Raw genomic sequence first — 26,898 nt, 5'->3', positions numbered from 1 at the left:
GTAGCTCAGTGGGCTTGAGCGCCAGCCTGCGAACCAAACGGCAGCTGGTTCGATTCCCAGTCAGGGCTCATGCCTGGGTTGTGGGCCAGGTCCCCAGTTGGGGGTGCGCGAAAGGCAACCACACATTGCTTTTTTCTTTCCCTATCTCCCTCCTCCCTACCCGTACCTGCCCCCTCTAAAAATAAAACCTTTAAAAAAAGATTAAAAAAAAAATCTCTATTACTGCCCATAAAACACACTCCCCCCCAAACGCGCTCAACCTTGCCATTGCCCTGGTCTCCCGTGAACTGGTGCCGTTCTTCGACCCCCCACCCCACATTTTCATTCAGCGTGACCACAACCCAGGCTGACACTTGCTAACCTTCACATTCTTCACAGCCATTCAGTAAAAAACCGTCCCCTAGTTAAAACTATCAGTACAATGTTGTATATCAACCATTCCTCAATAAAAAAAATGCCGATGGATTTTGAGTGCCTACAAAGCGGCTGGAGACGCAGCGGTAAAGCAACCAGACATACTCTCCTGTCCACGTGCGGGGAATGGGCACAAATAATACAGACCACAGTGACCGAGCCGCCCAAGGCACACCGCTCGGTGCTGGCACCGGGCAACACGGGCTGTGTGTCCAGAGATCCGACTCAGTCTGGGGACGGGGAAAGACATTCTTCAGAAGTGACACAGAACTGAGCCATGAGGCGTGAGCAAGGTTTATCAGACACACTCAGAAAGCCCCTGTGAGGGACGTGGCAGCGGCACCCTCCATCCGGCTGCCCGAACAGGGCAACAGTCCCTTTCCTGCAGCCATGGCTTCCTCACACTCCCAGGAGAGCAAACTGCTCACCGCCCAGGGCCACCACATCTCCCGTGGAAAGCCCCCCATACTCCAACACCACCCCCAATTCTCCCTTCATTGGCTTTAGCTGCTTCCAAAACAAAGCCAAATATCCCAAACATTTCAGAGGAAACCAGATACAATTTGGCCAAAAGCCGCCCTTCCAGTCTTTTCTCACCCAGGCCACACCAAACTCCGGAGAGCGCTCCCAGGGTAAACTGCTTACACAGAGGGCAAAGCTTTCTCTCAAGGACCGTGTGACCAGCAAGCACAAGGTTAAGGTTCCCACTCTAAAGGCCAAGCTACGGCATGGCTACTCTGTCTCCTGTCTCGGAGGCGCCCCCTGCCTTCTTCTGCCCCTGCAGCCAGCACAGCCTCACCACAGACCCTGGGCGCTACCCCGGGGCCCTGCTGCCTGTGTCCTCGCCTCTGCTGCTACACTCACCGTCCCAAACGTTGCAAGCTGGCTGTTGCTCTGTGCTAAAATTGCTCCACGCTTTCCCAGTGTCCACAGGATCGATCTCAGACTCCACACACCGCAGGCCTGGGGGACCCAGTGCTGGCACTGGCTTACGGCGAGCACCGCCCAGCCCAGCTACCTGCACCTCTGACTCCAGCGCTTTCCTTTCTCAGGACTTCACCAGAAATGCTCCGCCCCCTTGGCTGACCTCCACCTCGGCAACGCCCCACTGGTCCTGTCCCACTGGTCCTACAGGCCGGATCCCACAGGGTCGCCGAGCTCTTCTGCAAATAGCCACTGCCCTCTTCAGTCTTACCATATATTCCTGACACCATAAAGCAGTGTATTAACTTCTACCCTAGACACATTCCTCCGGACCTTGAAGAACAGCTCAGTATGCACACTCGTCAGGGCCTCTGGCTGTGAGCTGAGGGGTAGCAGGTGAAGGGACTATGTTTTCTTGACCCAGTGCTCAGAGGGGACTGGGGGTCCCTCAGTGCCCCCCTCAGAGTGAGGAGAAGGGGCGGATGCTGGGGCACTCGGCCGAGCACTGACAGAGGGCACGGCCTTTGCAGGAGCGGCCAGCCTTCCCCCACGGCCTTCTGTGGACACGCCCTAACACAGCCTGGAGGGGACCCAGCTGACCAGCAGTCCCTCAGCTGGCAGATAAGACAAGGTCTGACACTAACAGATAACAAAACCCAGCCAGAAATTACGAAATATGCACACAGGAAAACATGACCCATAACCAACAGAAAAACCAATCGATACACCCTGAAGGGGAAGACCTGACGGAATCAGCAGGCAAGGACCTTCAAATAACTGTCAGGGCCATGCTCAGGACTCACAGAAACAGCAGAACAAACCCAATGGAACAGCCGGCAATGCGAACTATCGGGAAGTCTCGGACGCTGCGGGGAAAGAGGTGAAACAGAAGACAAAGCAGAACTAGGCAGAGAGACAGAGGAAATACTAGAGACAGGCAATGGCCTGGGGACAGCTCGGACTGGGGACAAGGCACAGTGGCTTAACTCACGCAGCGGGAGCCCCAAGGACAGACGGCCAGGGCAGGGCAGTGACTGTTGGAACCACAGGGGAAGAAAGAATGGTTGAGACTTTCCAAATCTGAAGAAAGCAAACTCACAGGTGAAAGAGGGGAGGGAGGAGGGCAGGAAGTAAGAGAGGGAGGGAGGGAGGGGGAGGGGAGACAGAAAGAAAGGAGGGAGGGAAGGAATGAGGGAGGGAAGGGAAGGAAGAAAGGAAAGAGGGAAGTAAGAGAGGCAGGGAGGGAGGAACTCAAAAAACCCTCATTAGGCTAATCACAAAGCCAGTGATAAGAAGAAAATCTTTTTTAAAAGGCCACAGAAAAAAGGCTAAGCACTGGGAAAGAAAAATAAGTATAACCACAGACTTTTCCTCAGAAGCAAATGCTGAAAGAAAAACCTATCAGCCTAGAATCATCTGTCAAACGGTAATACCCTCCACGCCAGGAAGGCAGACCACCACACACCTACCTCCTACCACAGCGGGAAGGCCAACACCCCGAATGCTGACAAGGGTGTAGGGCAACTGAGCACTGTTGGGAGGAGGGTGAAAGGAAACGATTTGGGAGAGAGATCTGGAAACGCATCATCACTACCCCATAACCCAAATAGCACACCCCTGGCCATTTACCCGAGAGGAAAGAGGTCCCGAACACCCACCAAAGACTTCCGACCTCCGTTCACTGCAGCTTTACTGCGGACAGCGAGGAGCTGACCACCGCCCCGGTGTGGGACAGGGCACAGTACAGGCTCCGGACTGCTGACCTCAGACACTCGGGGCACCTCCCACCTCAGGGTTTCCGTGCCCGCCCACCACCCTTCCCCCAAGGGCGGCCCCCACCCGCCCACAGGCTGGTTCTTACCCCCCCCCCTTCCCTACAGTACCCAAGTCACCATCTCAGGGAGGTTTTCTCTGGCTGCCGAAACATTGCGCTGATTCCCTTCATCCCCAGGACCTTGATATCCCACTTCCTTATTGGTTTTCTGCTTAAAAACCCTATGCAACATACTCCGTAACTCCCATCCAATCTCTCTTTCCCTACTGAACGCGAGCCCACGGCAACAGCAGTGTCGGTGGGTTTTGTATACTGTGTGTCCACTGCCACCGGGAAAAGTGCCCGAGACACAGTAGGCGCTCACCACGCACTCACCACGCCAGTGAGGCAGGCGTGCATGGAGCCGTCCACACGGGAAGACTTCAGCAGCATGTTAAGAGAAAAACAAGTTGTACAAGTTAAGTGCAAAAATCTATGCACAAGAAACGAACAATCTGAAAATGAAATTTCGTAAACAATCCCATTAGCAATTAATGTTAAAAAGAGTAAAATTCTGAGGGATATATTTAACAAAATGTATTAATTTAGAATAAAAGTGTGAGACATATACACTAAAAACTACAAACCAAAAAAAAAATTAAAGAGTAAATAAATGGAAGGCATCCCATGCTCACAGATCAAAAGACATAAAATTAAGGTAAGCAATACTCCTCAACTAGATTTACCAATTCGACATGAATTTTAATCCAAATCCCAGCTGCCCTTTTGGCAGAAATTAACGAATTAATCCTAAAATTCACACAGAAATTCACACAGAGCTGGAACAGTCTTGGAAAACAAGAACAAAGTTTGAATATTCACATTTCCCAATTTCAGACTTACTACAAATGTACAGTAATCGAGATAGGTGTGCCGGTGGCTGAAGAACAGACACACAAGTGAATGGAAAATCCCAGAAATAAATTCTTACGTTAGTGGGCAGCTGGTTTCCGAACAAGGGTACCAAGACAACGCAGTGGGAAAGAAGAGCGTCTCCAACACACGGCGCTGAGTGAGACACCCGGCTCTCCGTGAGCACGGGAGTAACAAGTGCTCACAGAGAGCCGGGTGTCTCACTCAGGGAGTCACAGGGAGTGACAAGTACTGTGCGTGACACCTGGGCAATTTTATTAACCAGCGCAGCCCAATGAATTCAATGAAAATATGTATTTAAAAAATAGAAGGGACAAATGAGAAAAAGTGTGGGCAGGGAAGCGGAGAAGTGAGAACCCTCACTCCTTGCTGACATAACATCAGTGTAGCCACTGGGGAAAGGTGGGGGAGCCCCCCACAATGCCAAACACGGCTACCCTGGGGCCCCCCAGCTCCCCCTTGTACGTGCACGTCCCCCCAAGAGAACTGAATACACGGGTACATGTCCGCGCAGAAGCTTCTATATGAATGATGAGGGCAACATAAGTATTAATAAGCAAAAACTGGAAATAATTCAAATAGTTACCAACTGATGACTGAGTAAACAGCTGTGCATACTCATATAATGTAACATCACTCAGTCATTCAAGGAAAAGGAAACACACACAAAACAATGTGTATTTTACGACTCCATTCATATGCGGTGTGTAAAATAAGCAAATCCAGAGAGAAAGGAAGGCTGCCAGGGGCTGGAAGACAGGACAACAGGAAGCTACAAGGGTTTCTTTGGGGGATGATGAAAATGTTCTAAAATCAGATGGTGGCGATGGTGTAGAAGTGAATGGGCTAAACCCACTGACTTGTACACTTTAAAAGGGTAAATTGTATGGTATGTGAATTACATCGCCATGAAGTTGGAAACTAAAAAACGGCGTGATTTTTTGAACCCCATCCCCCAAAAAGGAAAAAAGCTCCACGTATCTCTATTCATACAGACACTGTATTTATTGTGGTTTGCTGGGCATTTTAGGCTTTAGACATAATTTAATAACTGTTAAGTCTTAGAATTGGATAAAGAATGCAAGAAAACTTTTACTTCTTTTTACACTTAAAAAATATCCATTTATTTTTCTGTAGTTCCTCACTTTCAAAAAGAACTAACTCTACACACCAGTATTTGAGCGTGTGGAGGGGCACACACCACACATACAGGAGACTCCCTGCAAACAGGAAAATGCTGGAGTGCCTGGTTTTACAAAGTCCGGGACCCGCCTAACTATACCGACAGCTGAGGCCACGCTGGCCAGCCCGGGGCGCATGGTCTCACACCTGGAGTTTTGGGGTCACAAGCAGTGTGCACGGAAGAGAACCCAACTCTCCGAAGTGACCCTTGGCCCGCCCCCCCCCCCAGCTGCGTGCTGTGACCACATCCAAAAGCAAACAACTTGGAGTAACAGCACAAGGTCCACGAGTGATCTGCTAATACTAACATGCCACCGTTCCCCAACACCCTGTTTACCCCAGTACTCTGTTGTGTGGCCTGCAGATTCTTATCTGAGAGCATCTCCTGAGCACTGCTCTCCAGCGGCATCTACTGAGAGCCTTTAGAAATTCCCAATTACCAGAATTATCTCAACTTCCCGGCTTGAATGCTAAACCATTTATTCTGGTCAACAACTCCAGAAGCAAATGTGCCCCAGGGTCCCCTGAATTTACAACTGTGAAGTTGTCCTCTAATTTGAGCTCACTCCTATACAGTGCCCACTGCCCAGGAGAACCCCTTAGCCTTGACCTGCTACTACTTAAAATTACGTGAAGCTCCGAGCTTCACTCACCAGCCCACGGCAGACACTTAAAAGCGCTAAAAGCGCTCCAGAACTGACTAGGCAGTAACTCACTCACCCAGCACTTACAAATACCTGAAGCAGCAAGAGAGTGCAAGACAGACAGACAGACAGCAAGGGTCTACAACTGTTCTCACAGCATCTTCAACCCAGGGGTAAATAAATGATTTCATTTCAGCTGAGATAACTAACCTATCTACTCCAGCTGAGGCCCACCTGTGTTGAAGGTCACCCTCCCTACTGTTCATCCAGCCCAAAAGGAGGAAGAGGAATGTTCTGAAGGAGGGAGGGGACTGACTCCTTACTGCGTTAAAATAAAACCAGGAGATTTTACTTTTCATTTTGAAGATAATTTGAAATAGAGTACACTGGGCGATAATTACATTTAAAGAAATACGCAATAATTTGAAATGCTGAAATCTACTTTTGCATGTACAAAACACTAAAGTCAGCTCAGTTTTTCTATTATAATATTTAAGTGTTCTCATTTCAACACTAAGGTCAGCTTTGCTTTTTTTTTTTTTAAGATTTTATTTATGTATTTTTAGAGAAGGGAAAGGAGAAACATTAATGTGTGGTTGTCTCTTGCACGCCCCCTACTGGGGACGTGGCCTGCAACACAGGCCTGTGCCCTGACTGGGAACCGAAACCAGCAACCCTTTGGTTCGCAGGCGGGTGCTCAATCCACTGAGCCACACCAGCCAGGACTAAGGTCAGCTTTTAAGAAGCACTTCTAGTCTGTCAAGCAGGGTATCCCTACCTTGGCTACCAAACTTTCTCCATTTAATTCCCTGTTCCCCTATTCTTTAAACGTGTTAAACGCGTGTCCCAGCCCACTCAGGCTGCTATAACAAGAAACCACAGACTGGGTGGCTTGTAAACCAGAGATTTATTCCTCCCGGTTCTGGGGGCTGGAAGCCCAAGATCAAGGTGTCAGAAGCTTTGGTGTCCAGTGGGGGCAGCTTCCTGGCTCACAGACAGCTGCCTCCTGGGGCGCCCTCCCCTGGCAGAAGGGGCAGGGGAGCTCTCTGTAGTCTTTACAAGGGCATTAATTCATGAGGATTCCGGGGGTCACTTCATGAGGCTCCAGTTGCCTGATCTCATCACCTCCTAAAGACTCTACCTCTTCTTACCCTCCTGGGGCACGGGGGGGGGGGGGGGTTGGGGGGTGGGCACAGTGCTTCAACAAATGAATGTTGAGAGGCCTGAAACATTTAGTCTGCAGGAATATGTTACAGACATAGCACCATGTATAAGAAATTAAGTATGAAAGAAGCAACTTAAATAACTAGGAAAACTTTTTATTTCTTAGAAGACCTAAATCTAGGTTATCTTTAACGGTACAGTTTCTATTATCAATTCGGACTACGACAGATTATCGGGTCGCTTCAGAAAACTATGATAAAAGGCGAATGTCACCCAATTATCTCGGTGTGAAGTAGGATTTATCAGTTAGTACACACATCACATACAACAGGTGCCCTGATGACGTATCTTTTCAGTTCCCTAAATAAAAGCGTTAGACAAATCCTTATTTCTGGCACACTGAGAGGTTATCGATACTGACTCGTACACACACACACACAGGTATGATAAATAGAATTCCTGAGAAAAAAATACTGAGATAAGGGACAGGCTGGACAGATTCCCCATTTTCCCCTGTGACCCACACATAGAGGAAACACTGAGGCATTTCATTCTTCCCCTTCCAAAGCAGCTTAGGCCTGGCATCTGATAAGAGGGAGGAGAGTATGTGCTGGCAGCTCGGAGAAGCTCCTGTTGCGGTATCTGCCGTGTCTGAGGGGCCGTCTCAGAAGAAAGGAACATTAGTTTCAGAGGGAGCGAAAGAGCGCAAGGGAACAACAAAACCTGTCCCTACTGAAGGGCGCGCTCAGGGTTGTTACACATTCTCCGAATTGTCCGCCTTTTCACTTTGGGGGAAGTTCAGAATGGATTCCTCATCACAAGGAATTCTTTACAGTACGGGAGCCCAACTGGTGGCTGCAGTCCACAAGGGCAATTCCAAGGCTACCTGCTCACCTTCCAGAGGAAGGCTGCTCAGGCAGAAGTCTATCGGAGGCTGGAAATGTGTGAGCCGTCGCCCCTCTGGACTCAAAGAGACCTAAGTCCTCCAGTGAAAGGAACAGTTCCGGTAGCGTCTTCACGCAGCCCGCAAGGGTTTGATTTGTGTGGAAAGGAACACCATGAGTTACTGAAAGGAAGAGCTATAAGCCTGCACATCCCAAAGAGGTCAAAACAATCCTTCACGTTTCATGTTTGTGTCATAAAGGGATCTATCTGTGCCTGACTAACCTTGAGTGATCTGGAAGGCACAGAAGAGCGAGCGGTCAGGAGTCCCCACCCCATCAGCCGGGCCACGGGCCAGCCTAGTTCCACACGGGAAGGCCGGACCCTCCCTGTGCAGTCGTGCTCCGGACTCACACGCTGCCCCCGCTCTTCTGTGTGCAGCTCCACTGCGGACCTGAATCGGCAAAGCCCTACACACGACTGTCCTCTGGGGTCTGCATGCAGTGTCTCCTGCGAGGCGCCAGCAGACCTCCTACAGTGGGGCTGCTGATTCTACCCACAGATGCTACATCGCCAAACCTCTTGTCGTTCCCGGTCAACCCTGTGATTCGCTTGCCACTTACCCAATTAACAAGAGAGGTCAGAGTGCAGCGAATCACAGGAGGGATGCAACTCTGGATCGATAACACTGAATCATGCGTTGCCAGCCATTGAGATCCACTGCTTATGTCAAATGTAGTTACCAAGTTTAAAGTGAAATCACACACAAAATAGTTCCCCAAATACTGCTCTATGAAGAGGTAAAAAAATGTTCCTGCAGAAAGCATGAACATATACCAAGGTTCCAATCACCTGGCTACCACTAACCAACTTGTTTATTTGGGCAAATCACTGACTTGGTTTTAACGCATTTTTTCCGAGAATGATCACATCTGAAAACCACTGAAATCCTCTGAAACAGACAAAGCAAGTCACCTCACTGCATGACAAAGGAGCAGAACAAAGGGGGGGAAGGCTAGATGACCTGCTCGTCACCAGGTGGGAGCTACAGAGGAAGGAGGAAGTCCCAATCTTCTGATACCTCCGCATTAATGGCTCTTGGTGGCTTTGTTCACTGAGCCCATTGAGACTCTGGAGCACTTAAAATTTTATATGTCATCTTAGGGAGTTCAGTCACACGGCTTAGAACCCAACAGTGATAGCTGTCAGCTAAATCTCATGTGCAAATAGCAGTATACAAAAAAAAAAAAAAAAAAAGTACTAGCTTTACTTCCTTCTCAGACAGGCTTTAAACCCCATTAATCGTCTTAACTTTTCCTCCATAATGGTATTTACTCATTAGAGATTTCTTAGATCAGAGCCTGTGACATTTCTGACACTAAATGAAAGCTGGCAAAGCAATGCATTAGGTACTTATTCATAAGCAAGTTCATTTAAAACCCATTCATACAGCATCCTAAAGCATTTCCAAGCCCTCACGTTTTGGATGTATGTCCATAGATGAACACTGTTGACTGCAATTTTACTTCCGTTCCCAGATCGGAAAAGAAAGCCCCGTTCTCTGCGCTGAGCGTCACAGTCAGAGGAGGTCCACCAATGGCATCTGGGGACGGCTGCTTTCCATCCCACGTGCGGCAAACACCGAAGTCCAAGAGCATGCCTGCGCACGCTGGCTCCGAGCCTGTGCCCTCCGTGTGCAGGGCCCTCCACGGGAGTCCCGAGCCGCAGCCTGCGGTTCTGGCCCAGCCAGCTGGGCGACTTTATGAAGACCATCTCAAAGCTCCACACTTCGATTTCCACACATGGAAAAGGAATGGAGTCACCGACCTCCAAGACAGGCCTACTCAGGTTCCAAAGTTCTATGAAGCTATGATCAAAGGCAGCACAACCACTGGGCCTCAGAAAAATACCAGCGTATGTATAGACAACTGTCCGATTTATTTTTAATTTTACACACACAATGTGCCAAGCACTGGGTGGCAGACTAGGGCCGAGATACTAAGGTATGAAGTGTCTGGCATGTGCCAGACAGCTGCAGCAAGAAAGGAGCCCAGCAACCTCCACGGAACAGCAGCTGGGGGCGGGAGGTTTGGGGGCCAGAGAGCGGAAGGGCTGGGGAGAATGAGGCGCCCTTATGGGACAGGGCTTCCCGAAAAATGGAGCTATGTGAAGGAAGTCCCTGTAAGTTTCCAAAAGGCAGAGACATGATCCTTGTGTCTGCTGCCCCTAGCTCGGCTCACACAGTCCATACCTAATAAATGTTATTTGACCATTACTGATTTACTGGTAACTGATTCATCCGCACTCTGCTAACGCACTCTCTTGTAAACACTAGGCGTCCCTGCCCTTAAAGAATGCGTTCTGGGCGGGTCAGAAAGAAGACAATGGGGAGGGTAACAGGTTACAACCCACTGCTCTGGTGAGCTCTTCGAGATCATTCAGGAAACCTGGGCAGAAGACTTCAAAGGATGGTAATGCTCATTAAGTGCCTGTATCCGGCACTTTACATCCTTTACTCCTCAACACTGAATTCCTCTCGCCGTCCCATTTTACAGATGAGAAAACTGCAGCTCAGCAAAACTGAGGAACTTCTCAAGGGTCAAAAACTAGAGTAAGGGCAGAATGAAAAGCAATTATCTCATTCCAAAGCTATTTCCACCACACATACCATCATGCCTTTCATTCCTACATTTTATCTTTACATCTGCTGGGGGGGGGCGCTGGCAAAATCAGCAAAAACTGTTGTCCCGAATCATCACGAAACAAGCACCTAGCTTTACCTGAGCATTTTACCTGAATAATAATCACTTGTGAAAATGTCTTCTCCCACGAGTCAGTACACTAATTTTGAACAGCTGCGTCTGTGCTGTTCCTACATTACACGGGCACAGAGCTAAACGCAAGTGCCACGCGACTGAAGAACACAACCAGCAACCCTTTCGCAAAGGGACATCTGTAGATGCCATCTCCAGCGCTGGGGCTGAGGGTTCCAGCTATGGTCCGCAGTTTGGGGTTACTCCACCGAGTGTCTATTGGGAGAAACAGCAAGTCACTATTTGTTTGAGAGGACCGAGGATATTTTTAGGGGGGAGGGAGAAATGGTCATTAAAAATGAATTTTAAGAAATACAACTAATTAAATGCTATGCATCAAACACACTTAGGTGCCCGACCAGTGGGACCAGACTGTGTCTTCCTCTCACTTCTGCAGAGTAAGTGCCCTCCCTTAAGAAGCTGCTTTTCAAGCCATGAAAAAAACAAAAGGCGCTTACAAAACCTCCAGAAAAGGGATCAGACACTAATTTCGTATCACAATTTGTATAAAGTTACACTCTCCAGCGCCCAGAGGATGTGTACACATTAACTAGCAAACTAACACTCGTTAGCAAATATTGACACAGTAAGGCCAGCTTACTTTAGATCCTCATTTTGCAAATAGTCATTATTTCTTGCCCCTATTTCTTATTTTTGTTTTGTTGTGATTACGAGTTTCTTAAAGGGCTTCTGGCTACCCTTTGGGTTTATCAGCACAATTATTAATATTGCATTCATTTCACTAAAAATGTGGCAAGTAGCTCAGATTTACAAGCAGGATCTAATTCCGGAGTTACTTCCATTATACCCATGACCAAACGTTATTTTTTTCCTCCTAAATTCTCAACTTTTTGCCACGGTCTACGCAATAATCTTGTCAGGAAGCATACTTACTTCTCATCTTGTTTGGCCAAATCCTTCAACAATGTATTGGGTGCCTAGTGTCTTGGAAACCTAACTTTTTAAAGAGCTGTCTAAACTTTAGGTCCTTTCCATCTCAGTCAAGCCCTTTTCCTTCTCCCCCAAAATTCTGTAGGAATCTGCTGCTTCTCTCAATGCTGAAAGCAGCGCAACGACTCAAAATTATGGATGGCGTTCCTATTGCTTCCTCACGTAGAGTAACTTTGAAATGCAAAAACACGCTATGAGTTTACATTTTCACCAGCACCCTAGCCACTTCAGAAGTGTAATCCCAAACAAACTCTGTAACGATTCCTTTTCAGCACGCCCATAGGACGTTTTAAAAAATTCAGAGGTTCAATTCTCTTTCGAGGAGTCTTAATCAAACCGCGTCTGCATTACACTAATCTTTAACAATGTTACGGACGAAAGCATTTGCCACATTCAATCCCGACTTGACCAACAAAACCCTGCACCCCACGACGAGGAGAGAGTCCTTTTCAAGCTCTCAACTGAAAATGGGGGGGTGGGAGCGGGGGGGCACAGACAGGCACCCCGTTTGCAGGTTTGCACCGAGCAGAGCCTCCGGCCAGCCCCAGAGCTCACGCTTCCTTTCAGAACCCGTGAGTAATCTGCGAACACAGCCCTGGGCTTCCATTTATCACTTGGTCCGCGCTCCCTCTCCACCAGTCACGCCCTAAACCCCAACCCACCCTGGACCCCGTCTAAACATTTCTCCACCAACCTCGCAAACCACCCAGAGAGAGCGGCCCTTCCCGGGCTGGGCCCAGGCCCGGCCCGCGACCGCGGCTCCGCGAAGGGCCACCGCGGCTCCCGCACGCCCGCCCGCCCCCGGGCCCGCTCGCGTCCCCGGGCGCCCCAGCCCTCCCGCCGGCTCACAGCAGCACTGACAGTTACAGCGGCGGCAGCCGCGGCCACCAGGGCCTGCTGCTGGCACCGGCCCCTCCACCCTACGCGCCCCCAACACGCGCCCCAGGGCTGGGGGCGTCCCTGCTCTCGCCGAAGCCGGCCCCGCGGGCCGCTTGGGCGACAGCGGGGCCCCAAGGAGCTGCCACCCGGCGTCACCAGCCCAGGGCCCGGCTTCGGCCACACCGACCTGTCGTCGCCCCCGCGCCTGGGCTGCGGCCCTCGCAGCAGCGGCCGCCTCACTGGTCGTCGTCGCCCTCGCCCGCCGCCTCCGCCCGCCACCGCCTCGTTCCCTTTCGCTGCCGCCACCGCCGGCGCTCATGCGGGACCCGCGCTTCTTTCTCCGGAGACCGAGGCCGGGGAAAGGGGGCGCCGGGGCCGCAGAACAGCCCGAGCTCGTCGCCAGCCGCCGCTCCGACGCCGCCTGTCCACACCGGGGGGCTGCGGGGCCCGCCTGGCCGCGGCTGGGCTGCGAGCTGCTCCGAGCGCGGCCCCGAGGAGGAGCCGAGGGAGGCGCCGCCGCCCGCGGCCGTGAGCGCCGGGTCGGCAGAGGTGACGCACAAGCGGGGGCGGCGGAGTGCGCGAGGGAGAGGAGGGTGGTGTGTCGAGCTTCCGGCCAGGGGGGATTCAGGTTCTGTCGTCTCCTGCAGTCACCCCGAGCCCAGCGCCACCATCTTGGGAAAAACGCGGATCTCGCGACCGCGGCGAAAGCCGGGAGGACTAGAGGGGCGGGCCGAGTATCCCGACAGGCAGCGCGCGCCACGGGTCTGGCGACGGCTCCGGGCGGGGACGGGGTACGCAGCGCGCGGCCCCGCCCCCCTACCGAGTGCCGTCGTCGCCAGCGCAGGGGGCGTTGGGAAGGGGAAGTGGCTCGCGGCTCTCGGAGTCCCACCAGGATCGGTCGCCATCTTGACACCGGGAGGAGGGGGTAGTACCTCCCGGGAGCCGCTGCTGTCCGTCGCCCGACAGAAAGAAGGGATCGCGCCCCGGAAACCCCCCTGGAGCCCCCGGGAGTGTCGGAGAGCACCCTGCTCTGCCCACCCGAGGACTACCGAAATGTGGTCGCTCCCCATTTTGTTGGGGGACGAATTGGGTTGAAAGTGTGCTGAGGGGGGTCCTTGGCTGGCCTTCAGCCCGCCGCGCGCAGAGTCCCCCAGACACTAGGTTTGCGACCCCCACCCTTTCCCCGATGCCTAAGGAAGCAGGGCAGAGGCGGCCCGAGAGCGGAGGCCTGTTTACCGGGGACCAAGGTCATCTGCCCGGGCTTCTGCCAACACCCGGCGTGTCACGGCTTACAAAGGGGAGCGCCCGCCTCCGGCAGGTCCGACCTTCGGCAGGTCGTGGGCAGAGGGAACGTGGCCTCTGGGGTGACCCCGACTGGAAAGAGGCCGATGTTGTGCCGTTTCACAAATAAATCCATTTAAAGCCGTGCGTCTTCCCATCTAGTCCCAAAGTCCCCGTTTTCTTGAAAACGGCTTTTTTTTTTTTTTAAATGGCTCCGGCGCACTTTTTAGCAAAGCAATAATAGAACCACTAACAATTCATTGTTTTAACACTTTGCAACTCTGTTGATGAGCCCATCCTAGAAAGCGGTTTGAGATCCCATTCATCTGCTGGTCAACCTTTATATCAACAGTCATCCACTTAGTGTAGCTGTTGTTCTTGGCCCGTGTGTTTTAATAGGGCATCCCAACTACAACCAACTATAACAAGTTAACCAATTGCAAAACATTAACTGAAGGGATTTCAATTATTCTAGGACCACTGGTGATAAATGACGGTGTTAAATCCTGTCCAATTTTAACTCAATTCCTTATTCTTCCGTCATTTCCCCATTACAGGTCTTCATTTGGAAATGACATTTTATGGAAAAGATTAGTTAAAAATCATCAGGACGCATCTTCACGTGTTATCAAAATAGGCAGACGGGAATGAAAATCTTAAAGACTGAGCAATTAAATCAACGTGTTACTACAGTATGTAGTGTGTAAGAATTCTTTCCAGCTATTGCACTTCCTCTTCAGTAACGATCGAATACATGAAATGTCATTTTATAATGACTGGTATATCAAAACGTGGCGGAAATTCCTGAGTCCCCCCCCCCCAAAAAAAATAGCATAAAAATAAGTAAAATCTGCTCTCAGTTAAATGTCAGAATGACTACCCGGGTTCTTTACCAGGACCAAGGAAGAACCTGGAGACGGTGCCCATATCCCTTCCCGCTCATGAATATTAAACAGGTTTTCTTGAGTGACACCGGCGGCGGGCGCCCCAGGACCCACTGTGGTCCTGGCCTCATCCATATTCAAATTCCGAAATGTTCGCTGGTAAAAAATACCGGCGCCAATGTTGTCGGGAATTCTTAACACTGCTAATAGTGCCCCATCTCCAGGTTTGGTGAATAAAATTTTCTCCCACATTAGACCCGTAGTATTCAGTGTGCTTCTAAACACCTGAGTTTCTACTGAGTGGTGAAATTTTTAGACTTCTAATCAAAATGAAACTCAGTTGTTTCTAATAATTTTCTCATTTCAGGTGTAACGCGAAAGCAGTATTTTTTGTTTGTTTCGTTGTTTTGGGGTTTGTTTGTTTGTTTGTTTGTTTGTTTTGGCCTACTGCATGAATGCCTTGAACAAGCCTTGAACTTCTACTTAAACCAGATCTGGGCTGGGCTTCGGGGAACAACACAAGATTGTCAATCCCTATCACTGGCCAAGTTCAAGAGGAAGTCATACCTCTAAAACCGTGGATGCACTTGCAGAATAATCCAGCATTTCAGTGATTACGGGGGTCTTCCCTAACATACACCTTCTCATACAAATTTTTTAATACAACATTTTACCTCAAATTGCTGGTAAAGTTGCTTTGTTGACAGGGCTGTTTTGGTGCTCAAGATTTCTTGTTGATATGAGTCACCACGGATGAATCAATATGGGAAAGAAAAAAAAACCCACAATTTTTTTTCTGACCTAGCATTCCCGGGAGATGAGGAATAAGCTCTGACACAGAAAAGGGTCAGATAAAGTGGGATGAAAGTGACTGTCGTTATTTTTAGTTTGCACCAAAATGTTTCGCACTCAACTGCTGAGAGAGACCCAGCCCTCCACGTTTAAGAAAGGCGGTGGAAGCACAATTAGCTCCATGAGGAACACTGCCTGGCATATGGTGTAAGCACTGGGTAAATGTTAGTGCTTAGTAATCGTCACAATAATATTAGTATTATCTATATCACTGTTCAGCGTTACACACTTGAGGCATGAACTTCACACCTCCACCCTTATTTCTACAGATCTACCTCAATTTGCACTCCCCCGATCTCCTGTCTAAAAGTATGAGCCATCTTTCTGCGTTTCTACAGCTAATTTTTTTTTTTTTTTGGTGGGGCGGGGGAGTCTTTTCAAGACTTGAATCGCTGTCATTGCCTCTCTCCTGCTCAGAAATCCCTTTACTAACGTCATCCCTTCTGCCCAGAAGAGCTCTGTACTTACTTGGTCATTTCCTCCCGAGCCCCTCTTCAACCACTGACATTTAGCATCGGCCCCCGTTTTCCGGTATGGGTAGCTGTGGGGATGGCAGACATAAAGGCTGCCCCCCCATGTTCTTGGTGCATTGGGAACCACGCCTGGGAACAGCGCCCCTCCCCTGGTTCTCCACCTTCAACAGCCTCTCCTGTGTCTCAAGCCTTCTTTGCAGAATGCCCCTCTCTCCATCCTTGGTCCTCTGTGCCGCCTCTGACTATACGGTTTGCATGCACTCTGTCTCTGTCACTGAGGGATCCGGTTGGATTCTCGCACACAGGCCTCACCCAGAAACTTTGGACGCGTGTTGGAAACCCACACTGGATGCTCTGCGGGCACCTCACACTCAGCGTGTCTCACACGAAGTGCCAAAACGGTGCCGTGTTCCACCACTACCTGAGAGGCGGTGACTGTGGAGGGGAGCAGGTTTTGGAGGAACAAGGAATCGGGGTTGGGAATGCTAAATTTGCGAGGCTGGATATCTGCATTAGATTTCTGTAGGGGAGATTGATTGCTCATTGACCCCTAGTCAATCATCACAGTGATGGACCACCTAGCCAGACACATGCTCGCCTGTAAGAAAGACTACGAGTGGCATGTCACTGCATTCTGGCCCGTCGGACGGGGGCAGAAATGATGTGTGCAGCTTTGAGATCCTACCCTAAAAAGAAATGGAATGCCCATTTCCCTTCATCCTTTCTCTCTCTTTTTAAAATATTTTATTTATTTTTAGAGAGAGGGGAAGGAAGGGAGAAAGAGAGAGAGAAAAACATCAATGTGTGGTTGCCTCTCACAGGCCCCCTACTTGGGACCTGGCCTGCAACCCAAGCATGTGCCCTGACTGGGAATTGAACCCGGAACTCTTTGGTTCACAGGCCGGCGCTCCATCCACTGAGCCACACCAGCCAGGGCCCCTTATCTGTTTCTGATGATTGGAATGTGGTTGGGGTTGTGAGGCATGTTAGAGGGATCACAGAGCATCAAGGGGGGTGCCCGAGGACATGATGGGTCAGAGCCTGTGAACCAGCTAGAGCTTTGGTGGGACACAGCTACTAACTTCCATAATGTGCCGTGGTTATTCTAGGTTCCTTTTACCACCTCTGGCCTTGTATGCTAGCACACAATGAAGGAATCCAGGGGGGCAGTGGGTGTGGGCACTTGCAGTTAGGGGAGAGTCAAATCAACCCCCCCTGCATTCCCTGACTTGACTGGACTGGTGATCTGCCATCTTTGGCAGTCCACGGTCCTAGTGAGGTGAGAAATCCCAGATTTCTTTCCCTCATTCTCCTGGCAATTAGGAGGCAAAGGCATACATATATTCCTGAAAGAACTACTTTTAGAATTAGGTAGCATTAGCAAGCGCAAAAACTCCAAGCAAACATCATAAGCCCATTTCTGATTTCGTTTTCTCTGCTGTAAAATGGGGTTGAGAGGATTAAATATTCATATACATAATGCACTTAGGATAATGAAGGGTACATAATACAAGCTCAGTAAAGGTGAGCTTTTTTTTAGATCATAAAATCCCAGTTCTGCCACTTACCAGATATAGAAACCTCCATTAAACCTTCAGTTAATTATTCTCTGTTTCTCCATCAGAAAAGGGGGGAAAATATGCCATGGCTGGTGTGGCTCAGTGGATTGAGCACCGGCCTGCAAACCAAAGGGTTGCTGGTTCTATTCCCAGTCAGGGCACATGCCTGGGTTGTGGGCCAGGACCCCAGTAGGGGGCGCACCAGAGGCAACCACACATTGATGTTTCTCTCCCTCTTTTTCTCCCTCCTTTGCCCTCTAAAAATAAATAAAATCTTTTAAAAGAAAAAGAAAGAAAAGGGGGGAAAATAATAGTACTGACCTCACGGGGCTACTATAAGCCTTCACTCATCCATTGGATATATATTTATAGATAGATTGATGTATTCGCGCTGTTCTGGAATACATCAATCTGAACACCTGCCCTCACGAGGTTTATGACCAGCAGAATGTGTCAGAAAGGCGGTAATTGTTCAGCAGACACATAAATCACGGCGAAGAGAGGAGAGAGTTCTACGGATGTTGTGTAGTCTGCAAGAGGAGGTCTCAGTGAAAACGCATGTAAACAGGCTTGACGGAAGTGAGGGAATAAGCCATAGGAACATAAAGAGAAGAACATTCCAAGCAGGCAGGGCCCCGAGACGGAAAGGGACCCAAAGCCACCTAGGACCCACGAGCAAGGCCCAGAGCCCAGTGGGTTTTGTGCCTCCTCCCAAGGACGTGGCTGTAGGCACTGAGTGAGGCAGGAAGCCCCTAGAAGGCGTTGAGGGTCGTGACAGGAGCTGACTTTGGGGAATCGCTCTGAGTACTGGGTGGGCAACACACACAGGCAGTCCACATGAGCTGTTCGGCGCCGGACGTGTGCTCAATAAATGCTAATCAACACTATTATTATTATCAGCTATTATTGGCATGATTATTAGAAAGACACAGAGTCTCACCGCTATCTCACGTGAATCCAGAATCTCTCCGTGGCTCTTCAAAGCTTTCTGGATAATATCCAAACTGCAAGAACGTGGGCCCTCTCGTGGTGGTCTTTGCCTCCTCCCAGCCCCCTCTCCTTCCACTCCCCACACTGCGCTTACCCGTGAAGGTCAGCTCGAGCCCGTTCGCATGCAATTTCTTCCGCCGCAAGGCCAAGTTCAGGCAAGGTTATGGAGGTGCCTCTGCTCCACGTCTCGTCGTCTAGTCTCACACCCTGTTGATACCACGTGCTGTTCTCACTTCTTTCTCCCCTTATGTTCCCTGAGAGAGGAGAGGGCCTTGGACTTACTTTGTGTTCCCAGTCCCTACCTCGGTGGCTAAAACCTGGTAACTCCTCAAAAAGCCTTTGAACGAATGATCTAATGGCTATTTCACTCCACAGACACGCCTGCTTACCCAGTTCCGCGGGGACAGAAAAATCAGGCAAAGTAATCTGTAAGAAATTCGGTGACCCCCAGCTACTCGGGAAGCAACGGCATATAAGCCCTTCATATTATGATGTATCAAATGAAGAAATTAAGCAAGGTGGCCTCGAAAGTCCTCTTCAATCTATGCTTACTCAACCAGTAATTTTCACTAATTGCACCTCCATCCAAGACGACATAAATCATTCAAGCACAAAACCTGGAAGTCCTATCGAATTATGCTTTGACCTTGGTCATTTCGCTCTCTTTGTGCCTGCCTGAACCCAGCTGGAGAGTGGGTGGAAGGGAGGAGAGTCATTGAACACCAGCTGCCGCGGCTGCTAATCTGAGCTGTTCTGAATAAAACAGTTTCACTCGAATCAATGAAGCCACCCTTAGAAATGCGGCCTCCTGCAAGCACGAGGTCTTTGAAATCGTTCCCACCCCATTTGTATGTCTAATGCCATTTTCAATAGATAGCATGCCTGATTCTCATAGGAACGCTAACAAAATAATTTTTTTAAATCTAAGAAAGTGCATGAGGAAAATAAAATCGTGGTTATTAAAAACGATGCAGACAACTACACTTATTTATTTATTTTTTTCAGGATGTCTCAAACATTTGGCTGGGGGAGCAACATGGATATAGTTTGCAGTTAATAACTAACATTGTATTTTTTATTCTTGCCTGACAGTAAGAGTCCAAAATTATCCAAATGCTAAAATTTACTATTGGGCTCTTTTCGAGACTGCCACCAACAATGTTATATCTAATGCTTGCCTTTTAAAAAATGTTTGTTATTTTTCTCCTGACAGCAAACTATCGTTACAATATAGAAAGGCCAGGTTTTATTCAGTTAGTAATGTAGATTGTCAGGGCATCAAATATTTTATATTGCTTTTTGTTTTGTTTTGTTTCAGCTAAGTATGGTACTGGTTGCATCCATCCAAGTTTCCAAAATGACAGTTTTGTTCCACAAAGTGCTTCGGGTTGTTTGAATGAATCTCATTAATTCTGGCAACAATTTAGGGTATTACGCATTTTATAAATTAGGAAATTGAGCTTAGAATAAGTAACTTGCCCATGCCTCACAGCTAAAGCTTGGTAAAGCTAGGACTTAAATGTGGGTGTGGCCCTGACCCGTGTGGCTCAGTGGGTTGGGCATTGTCCCCCAAAGCGAAAGGTCGCTGATTCGATTCCCGGTCAGGGCACATGCCTGGGTGCATGCCAGTTGGGATGCGTGCGAGAGGTGACCGAGGATGTTTCTCTCTCACGTCGATGTTGTTCCTCTCTTCCCCAGTCTCTAAAAAGAAATAAAATGTTAATAAATAAATAAATCCAGGTGTGTGTTGTTGTGGGGGAGGGGGGTGGTAGGATGGGGTGATTGCTGCTTCCCAGAAAACAGATTCATTTTTTTGAATTTCAAAAACACGTTTCATTCAAATGTTTCTTGATCAAGCAATCATCCCTTTTATTCAGTGCTTCCCAGCAATATTATACCATGATCACATTCTCAAGTTGTTAGCTTAAGAGAAAGCTCCTTTTCCATGTTGCTCAGTTCAAAACTGGGCTTCTGAGCCTGGGCCCCCTCCACCTTCCAGCGGCCAGTCCGAACTCTGTGAGCTTGGGCCAGCTGCTTCTCTGCTCCAAGGCTCTGTGTCCTCACCTCTAAAAGTGACACTACTGTGATGATTATAGGGACAATGTTTTGCTGAGGACCTGACTCCATGCCTGGCTAGGAAATGCTCAGTAAATGTTGATGGACTGAAGGGTGAATGGATGAAATTGTCTTCATTTGGGCTTCCCCCCAGGAACAGGTTTTGAGTCGATGATGGGTGTACAAGTGGTTTCTTTGGGAGGAGATTCAAACACCTGGGCAGGGCAACAAGGGAAGGAGGGAAGGGAGGCAACCCATAAAAGGTGCGTTGCCAATCATGCCCCCACTGGCCGAGCAGCTTGAGATTCATTCTCCAGAGGAGCTCTGGGCGCCAGGGTACAATATTTACTCCACGGTTGGATCACGTCTCAAAGGGAGGGAGAGGGACCCTTTACATACAGCGACCCTCCCATTGCTGACCATTCACACCGCTGGCTTGGCAGGGACATCTCCACTGCCGCTGGGCAGACAAACCCCACAGCTAAGAAATACAGGCGCTAGCAATCGGAGCTGTGCCTGGCTCATGTGACATAGGGAAGACCCGCAATTCCCAGCAGCATCCGCTACAGGAATGAATGCAGAAAGGAACAAACCAGCCACATCTGACGGATTCAGCAACTTTAGTCCTGGCTGTCCTGGTTGCAGGGCTAGAAACATTGCTGCAGCCCTGGCTGGTGTGGCTCAGTGGATTGAGTGCTGGCTTGTGAAGGTAGCTGGTTCGACTCCCAGTAGGGCACATGCCTCGGTTTCGGGCCAGGTCCCCAGTAGGAGGCGCGCAAGAGGCAACCATACATTGCTGTTTCTCTCCCTCTCTTTCTCCCTCCTTTCCCCTTTCTCTAAAAATAAATAAATAAAATCTCAATAAAAAAAGAAAGAAACATTTCTGCAGCCTACCAACCAAAGTCACATAACCTCAAGATATGGAATTATAAAGATAAGAATTCCAGTGCATGGGTTTAAATTGAGAAATAATGTTATAGGGACTAGAATACTGGAAGACATCTGACCAGAACATTCTTTCCATGTAAGAAGACATACAGGGTCCCCAGCAACAGAATGTGGCCCAGGAAATCTAGACAGAGGAATTTGGAGGAACTGTAGTTGATGGCAATAAGCCACAATACGTGCTATGTCCAACTTCCATTAAGATTCAACTTGCATTAAGCCCTGGCTGGTGTAGCTCAGTGGATTGAGCGCAGACCTGTGAACCAAAGGTTGCCAGTTTGATTCCCTGTCAGGGCACATGCGTGGGTTTCGAGTCAGGTTCCCAGTTGGGGGCATGTGAGAGGCAACCACACATTGATGTTTCTCTCCCTCTCTTTCTCCTTCCCTTCCCCTCTCTTTAAAAATAAATAAATAAAATCTTTAAAAAAAAAGAAAAAAATAATCAACTTGCATTAGGAGTACCTGAAGCTCATAGGCCAATGTGCCCCAGAAAGGTTACATGCAGCATTTCCTGGTCTGACTTTATCCAATATTTCCACTGATGGCTGGCCCCTTCTTTAGAAATGGTTTCAGTGATGTCTTTCAGGCCTGGAAGCCAATTCTCTATTTTTAAAAGTGACTTATGTCCCCTGGCCAGGTAGCTCAGTGGGTTAGAGCATCGTCCCGATACACAAAGGCTGTGGGTTCAATCCCAGTCATGACACGTGCAAGAATCAACCGAAGAATGCATGAAAAAGAGACATAGCCAGGGGTCCCCTCCCCTTCTCTACTTCTTCCTCTCTCTAAAATCAATAAATTAAAAAAAAAATTTTAAGTCACTTATGCCAACCTCTGGTCCACGATGCACCTGACCCAGAAGAGGCCACCTAATTTCTCTCTCGTGTGCATGTTTGTGTGGCACTCTCCACTGGGCATACCAACCACATCCAACTTTATTCCCTGAATGGCTGTGATGTCTCATTAGGAATTGTTTTCCTACTACGTGTACTAGGGACTTGTTCCAGTCTCTCAAGTCTGTGATAACCCCTACTAAGTGCTCAGCCCTGTTTTTTCCTGTTTCTCTCTTCCACGTCAAGTATTTGTCACACGGAACGTGCCATCGTGGTTCCGACTCACCCACTTCCTAGTCACTATTTAACCCTAGAGAAAAGTTCAAAGAACAGTGCGATGAACACACTCTTTGCCTCACTCGGGTTTCACAATTGTTAGTATGTTACTATATTTGCTCAGTCATTTGTCACCTTTAACTGTGGGACCATGTGACACAAGTCACAGACTTCACCATACTCGTCAGCATGTTTTTGTCAAGATCAAAGGCGTTCTTCTGTATTTCGGCAGCTCCATATAATATTTAACATGGATTCAATGATATATTTTTACTCTACAATTCACATTCAAGTTTCCCCAATTGTTTCAAGAGTATTTTTCCAGATGGGTAATCCAAGATTCAATGAAGGAATACATTCCTTTAGCTGTTGTGTTTCTTTAGTTTTATCTAGAAACATCCCAGAACATGTTTTTCTTTTATGAACTTGATTTTTTTAAAGATTCCAGAACAGTACTTTCACATTTTTTTAATGTATTTATTTTTATTTTTTAAAGATTTTATTTATTCATTTTCAGAGAGGGGGAAGGAGGGAGAAAGAGAAGGAGAGAAACATCAATGTGTGGTTGCCTCTCTCACACCCCCCATTGGGGACCTGGCCTGAAACCCAGGTGTGTGCCCAGACTGGGAATTGAACCAGTGACCCTTTGGTTCACAGGCCAGTGCTCAATTCACTGAGCCACACCAGCCAGCGCTAGAAATGTATTTATTTTTAGAGAGAGGGGAAAGGAAGGAGAAAAACATCTATGCGAGCGATCGGTTGCCTCTTGCATGCACTCAGTCTGCAGACCGAACCCACAACCTAGGTCTCTGCCCCGATGAGAGTGACTTTTTCATTTGTGGGATGAGGCCCAACCCACTGAGCCACATTGGCTAGGCCTCTGGCTGGTTTTGGATCGCTCACTCAAAGCTGTACTATCCTTAATATAAGAAAAGGACTCAACTTGCCTTTCCAGGCAATAGGACACTTCTGAGAACAGGACCCAAACACGGATTCCCCAGCTCCCTCATAAACACAAAAGAGGCAAGATCGCTGGCCAGGAGAGGCCAGGATGGAGTGACAGGTGGCTCCACATAACTCTCTGTCTCTTCCCTGAAGGAGACATTTATGGCAATGATTTCCTTGCATTTCTTTATATCCTAACCGCCCTCATTTGAATTCCCAAACACTACAATCGTCCTTGTTTTTGAACTTTATATAAATGGAATCCTACAGCATCTATTCTGTTGTGTCTTATGTTTGTGAGATTCATCCGTATCATATCGTGGCGTGTGTCTGTACTTAATTTGTTTTCATTGTTATAAAATGCTAATGTACTGCATCTTATTAACCCATGGTCCCAGAGACGGCCATTTGGGTTATTTCTTCTTTTTGGACATAGTGAAGCAGCCAGGAAAATTCTTGACGTGAATGGAAACTGCTTCTGCCTGGGTCGCGAACAAAGAATCCTTCTCCCGTGGAAACAGCTCCCGGGTTACGTGGGCCTCCTTATTACCATTCCGTCTTATCATCTCAATAGCTCTTCGATGACTATATTCTTCCACGAGAGAGTGTGATTCAGCCCCACAAAATAAGCTTCATTTTCCTTACTTTTCTAGGAGTATGTATTTGCCATGAGAGAACAGGAGGAGAATTAATGAGATTTTGGGTTCTCCAAGTCCTTTGAGCCCCTGGGGGCTAGATTCACTTCCTGCTTATTCACACTTATGACACTCAAGCATAATGCCAAAAAATGCTATCGGCAACACATGAGGCCTCAGTTGGGTCGTACGATTTAGTCACACATTATAAATTCTCCTCCAGCGTTCTCAACAAAGCATCTGACAGCAAAATTAACAGTAAGAACTAGCGATGATACTGACTTGCTAATATCTACGAGGTTCACCTGGGGAGTGTGTTGACATTCAGCTTCCCAGGCCCCACGCCAAGAGTCCAGATCCATAGGTGCGAGGTAGAGCCCAGGAATCTGCATTTTTCACAAGCATCCAAAGCGTTGCTTGGACCGCACTGTGGGCAGGGCTGTCAATGAACAATGTCAGGGAGGAGAAATGAGTGGCATGACTACAGAAGGGAAGGGAAAGACAAAAAAAAAAAATTGTAGAGGGCGCTGGCTCAGTGGATTGAGTGCTGGCCTGTGAACCAAAGGGTCACCAGTTCTATTCCCAGTCAGGGCACGTGCCTGGGTTGCAGGCCAGGTCCCCAGTGGGGGACATGTGAGAGCCAACTGATCAACAACGATGATTCTCCCCCTCTCTGTCTCCCTCCCTTCCCCTCTTTCTAAATATAAATAAATAAAATCTTTTTAAAAAGAATGTGGGGAGAGGACAAGGAAACCAATCAGTCGTGCTTCTTGCTGGTGACAGTGATAAAGATCGGATGGTAGGATATGCCCAGTACTCAGGGTTCTACGCTTTGGGCTCATCTGCCTCCCCGTTGTGCTTGTCCACACGGGTCAGAGAGCAGGGAGGCTGCTTTGTGACAGCTAGGCTCGTGAAAGGTCATTAACGGGCCACGCCATGTGGGAGAAGAATAGAACCTGGAAATTGTATACGTGTCCACTCTAGTTGTGGCCATCATCTCTCAAGTGTCCCTAGAACTAAACAGCGAACAGCACGCTCTCGTTTTTCAAATACCACACTCACCGTGTATAACGCGCACAGACAGTTTTGTGTGCGTTATACGCGGGATTATCATACCCATGGTATGTAATCACTATACCCATGTATAGCGTACATCCTTATTTTTCCCTCAAAAAATTTGAGCCAAAAACCTGTGCATGATACATGGCAACATACGGTCAGTGCAAGAACACCACCTAACTGCAATCTGCAGTTGGAGAGGTACAGTGTGCAGGACGGGATAAAACATCTAGAAAGTTCCATCTAAGAAAGATGAAATGAAACCACGTGTCTCCCACACGTATTTAGCCATCGCATGCCCAGTGCCTTGTCACACCTAGCAGAGCGCCGCTAGGGAGCCTCTAGGAGAGACGCTGGAAGTGGCCAGGCCGGATGATGGAAGGCACGGTCTGAGGTCTGGGCACCTGAGGGCCTGGCCGAGGGAGACAGTGACGCTGCAGGAGGTGTGGTAACAGAGGGTGTGCTTTAGCTGGGCAATATAGAGGGACAGGTGAGAAGTTTGGGAGTTAGAATTGGCAGAATCTGGCGACTGATTTTGATGGGAAAATTACTTCACTTCCTTAGGGCTTAGTTTTCTCATCTTTAAAATGGGGCTAGCCATGTAACATACTTCACCTAGCCACTAGGGGAATCAGAAGCATAAAGCTCTTGGAAGAACCTAGAGCATGTGGTTAATACCTGATGCTGATCATTTACTTTCTCTTTCTTTTTTTATTATTTATTGATTTGAGAGAGAGAGAGGAAGGGGCAGAGAGAGATAGAGACATCAACTTGTTGTTCCACTTATTCATGCATTCATTGGTTGTTTCTTTGGTTCACAGGCCCGTGCTCAATCCACTGAGCCACACCAGTCGGGGCTCATGGTTGATTCTTGTGTGTGCCCTGACCAGGGATCGAACCTGCAACCTTCATCAGGAAGATGCTCCAACCAACTGAGCTATACCACCCGGTCTGGGCCAACCAATGCTGACAGTTTAAAGCAATCCATCAACCCAAACACTCCCACCGCCGGGAGGCCCTCGTTTCATAACTAATGAAAGACTGGGCTTGAACATTGAATGGGACAGGGGCTCCCTGAAGTACCATCTGGTGATTGGGCAAGAGATGAAAGGGGTGTTACAGGATAGGGGATGTGCCCCGTCTATGTAATTGGTAAAGCTCTGAAGGGAATACAGTCCCCAAAGCAGAGGTAAGTGACAAAAACACCACACGTAATATACAAGAGTGGCCAGTGTCTGCATTTACAGGTGACCATGGGCAGCGGGGATAGCGGAGGATCTTCGAAGTTAGCATAGGATTGGCACAGAATCCAAAAATTTGGGGAGCTGCCCCAACAAAGAGACTTTGAGTGGTGTTCCAGGCCGGACCAAATCCCAAGAAAACGAGGACGCAGAATGCACAATTAGAGTTTCACTCTCCACAGGTCTCCGGCAAGCTTTTGGAGGGCATTTTTGCACACAGAGGTACAAAACTAAAGGGTTAAGCAACAGATACTTGGCAAGGGACCAAAGGCTGCAGCTGGCATCCAGTCTTGAGAAAAGCCTGTTCCAGAAGGAAGGGAGGAGAAGATGGGAA

At 48.6% G+C, this 26,898-nt stretch overlaps 1 protein-coding gene across 4 annotated transcripts in view; it reads right to left on the bottom strand.

Annotated features, from left to right (window-relative positions):
* Positions 1–13,220, bottom strand: part of UBE3A (ubiquitin protein ligase E3A) — a 54,582-nt gene extending 41,362 nt beyond the window's left edge. For 2 of the 4 annotated variants that reach the window (XM_053912379.2, XM_053912381.2), the window contains exon 1: positions 12,727–13,220. The gene's annotated coding sequence lies outside the window, so the exon portion shown is untranslated. Of the gene's footprint in view, positions 1–1,278; positions 1,461–10,689; positions 11,095–12,726 lie in introns of those variants that run through there. The other 2 variants (XM_045196420.3, XM_024561642.4) reach the window with 2 other exon arrangements.
* Between the last annotated feature and the right edge of the window lie 13,678 nt (positions 13,221–26,898).

This window comes from Desmodus rotundus, chromosome 10 (assembly GCF_022682495.2).
Source record: "Desmodus rotundus isolate HL8 chromosome 10, HLdesRot8A.1, whole genome shotgun sequence".
NCBI classification, from domain to species: Eukaryota; Metazoa; Chordata; class Mammalia; order Chiroptera; family Phyllostomidae; genus Desmodus; species Desmodus rotundus.
This window is presented reverse-complemented; position numbering and strand designations above follow the sequence as displayed.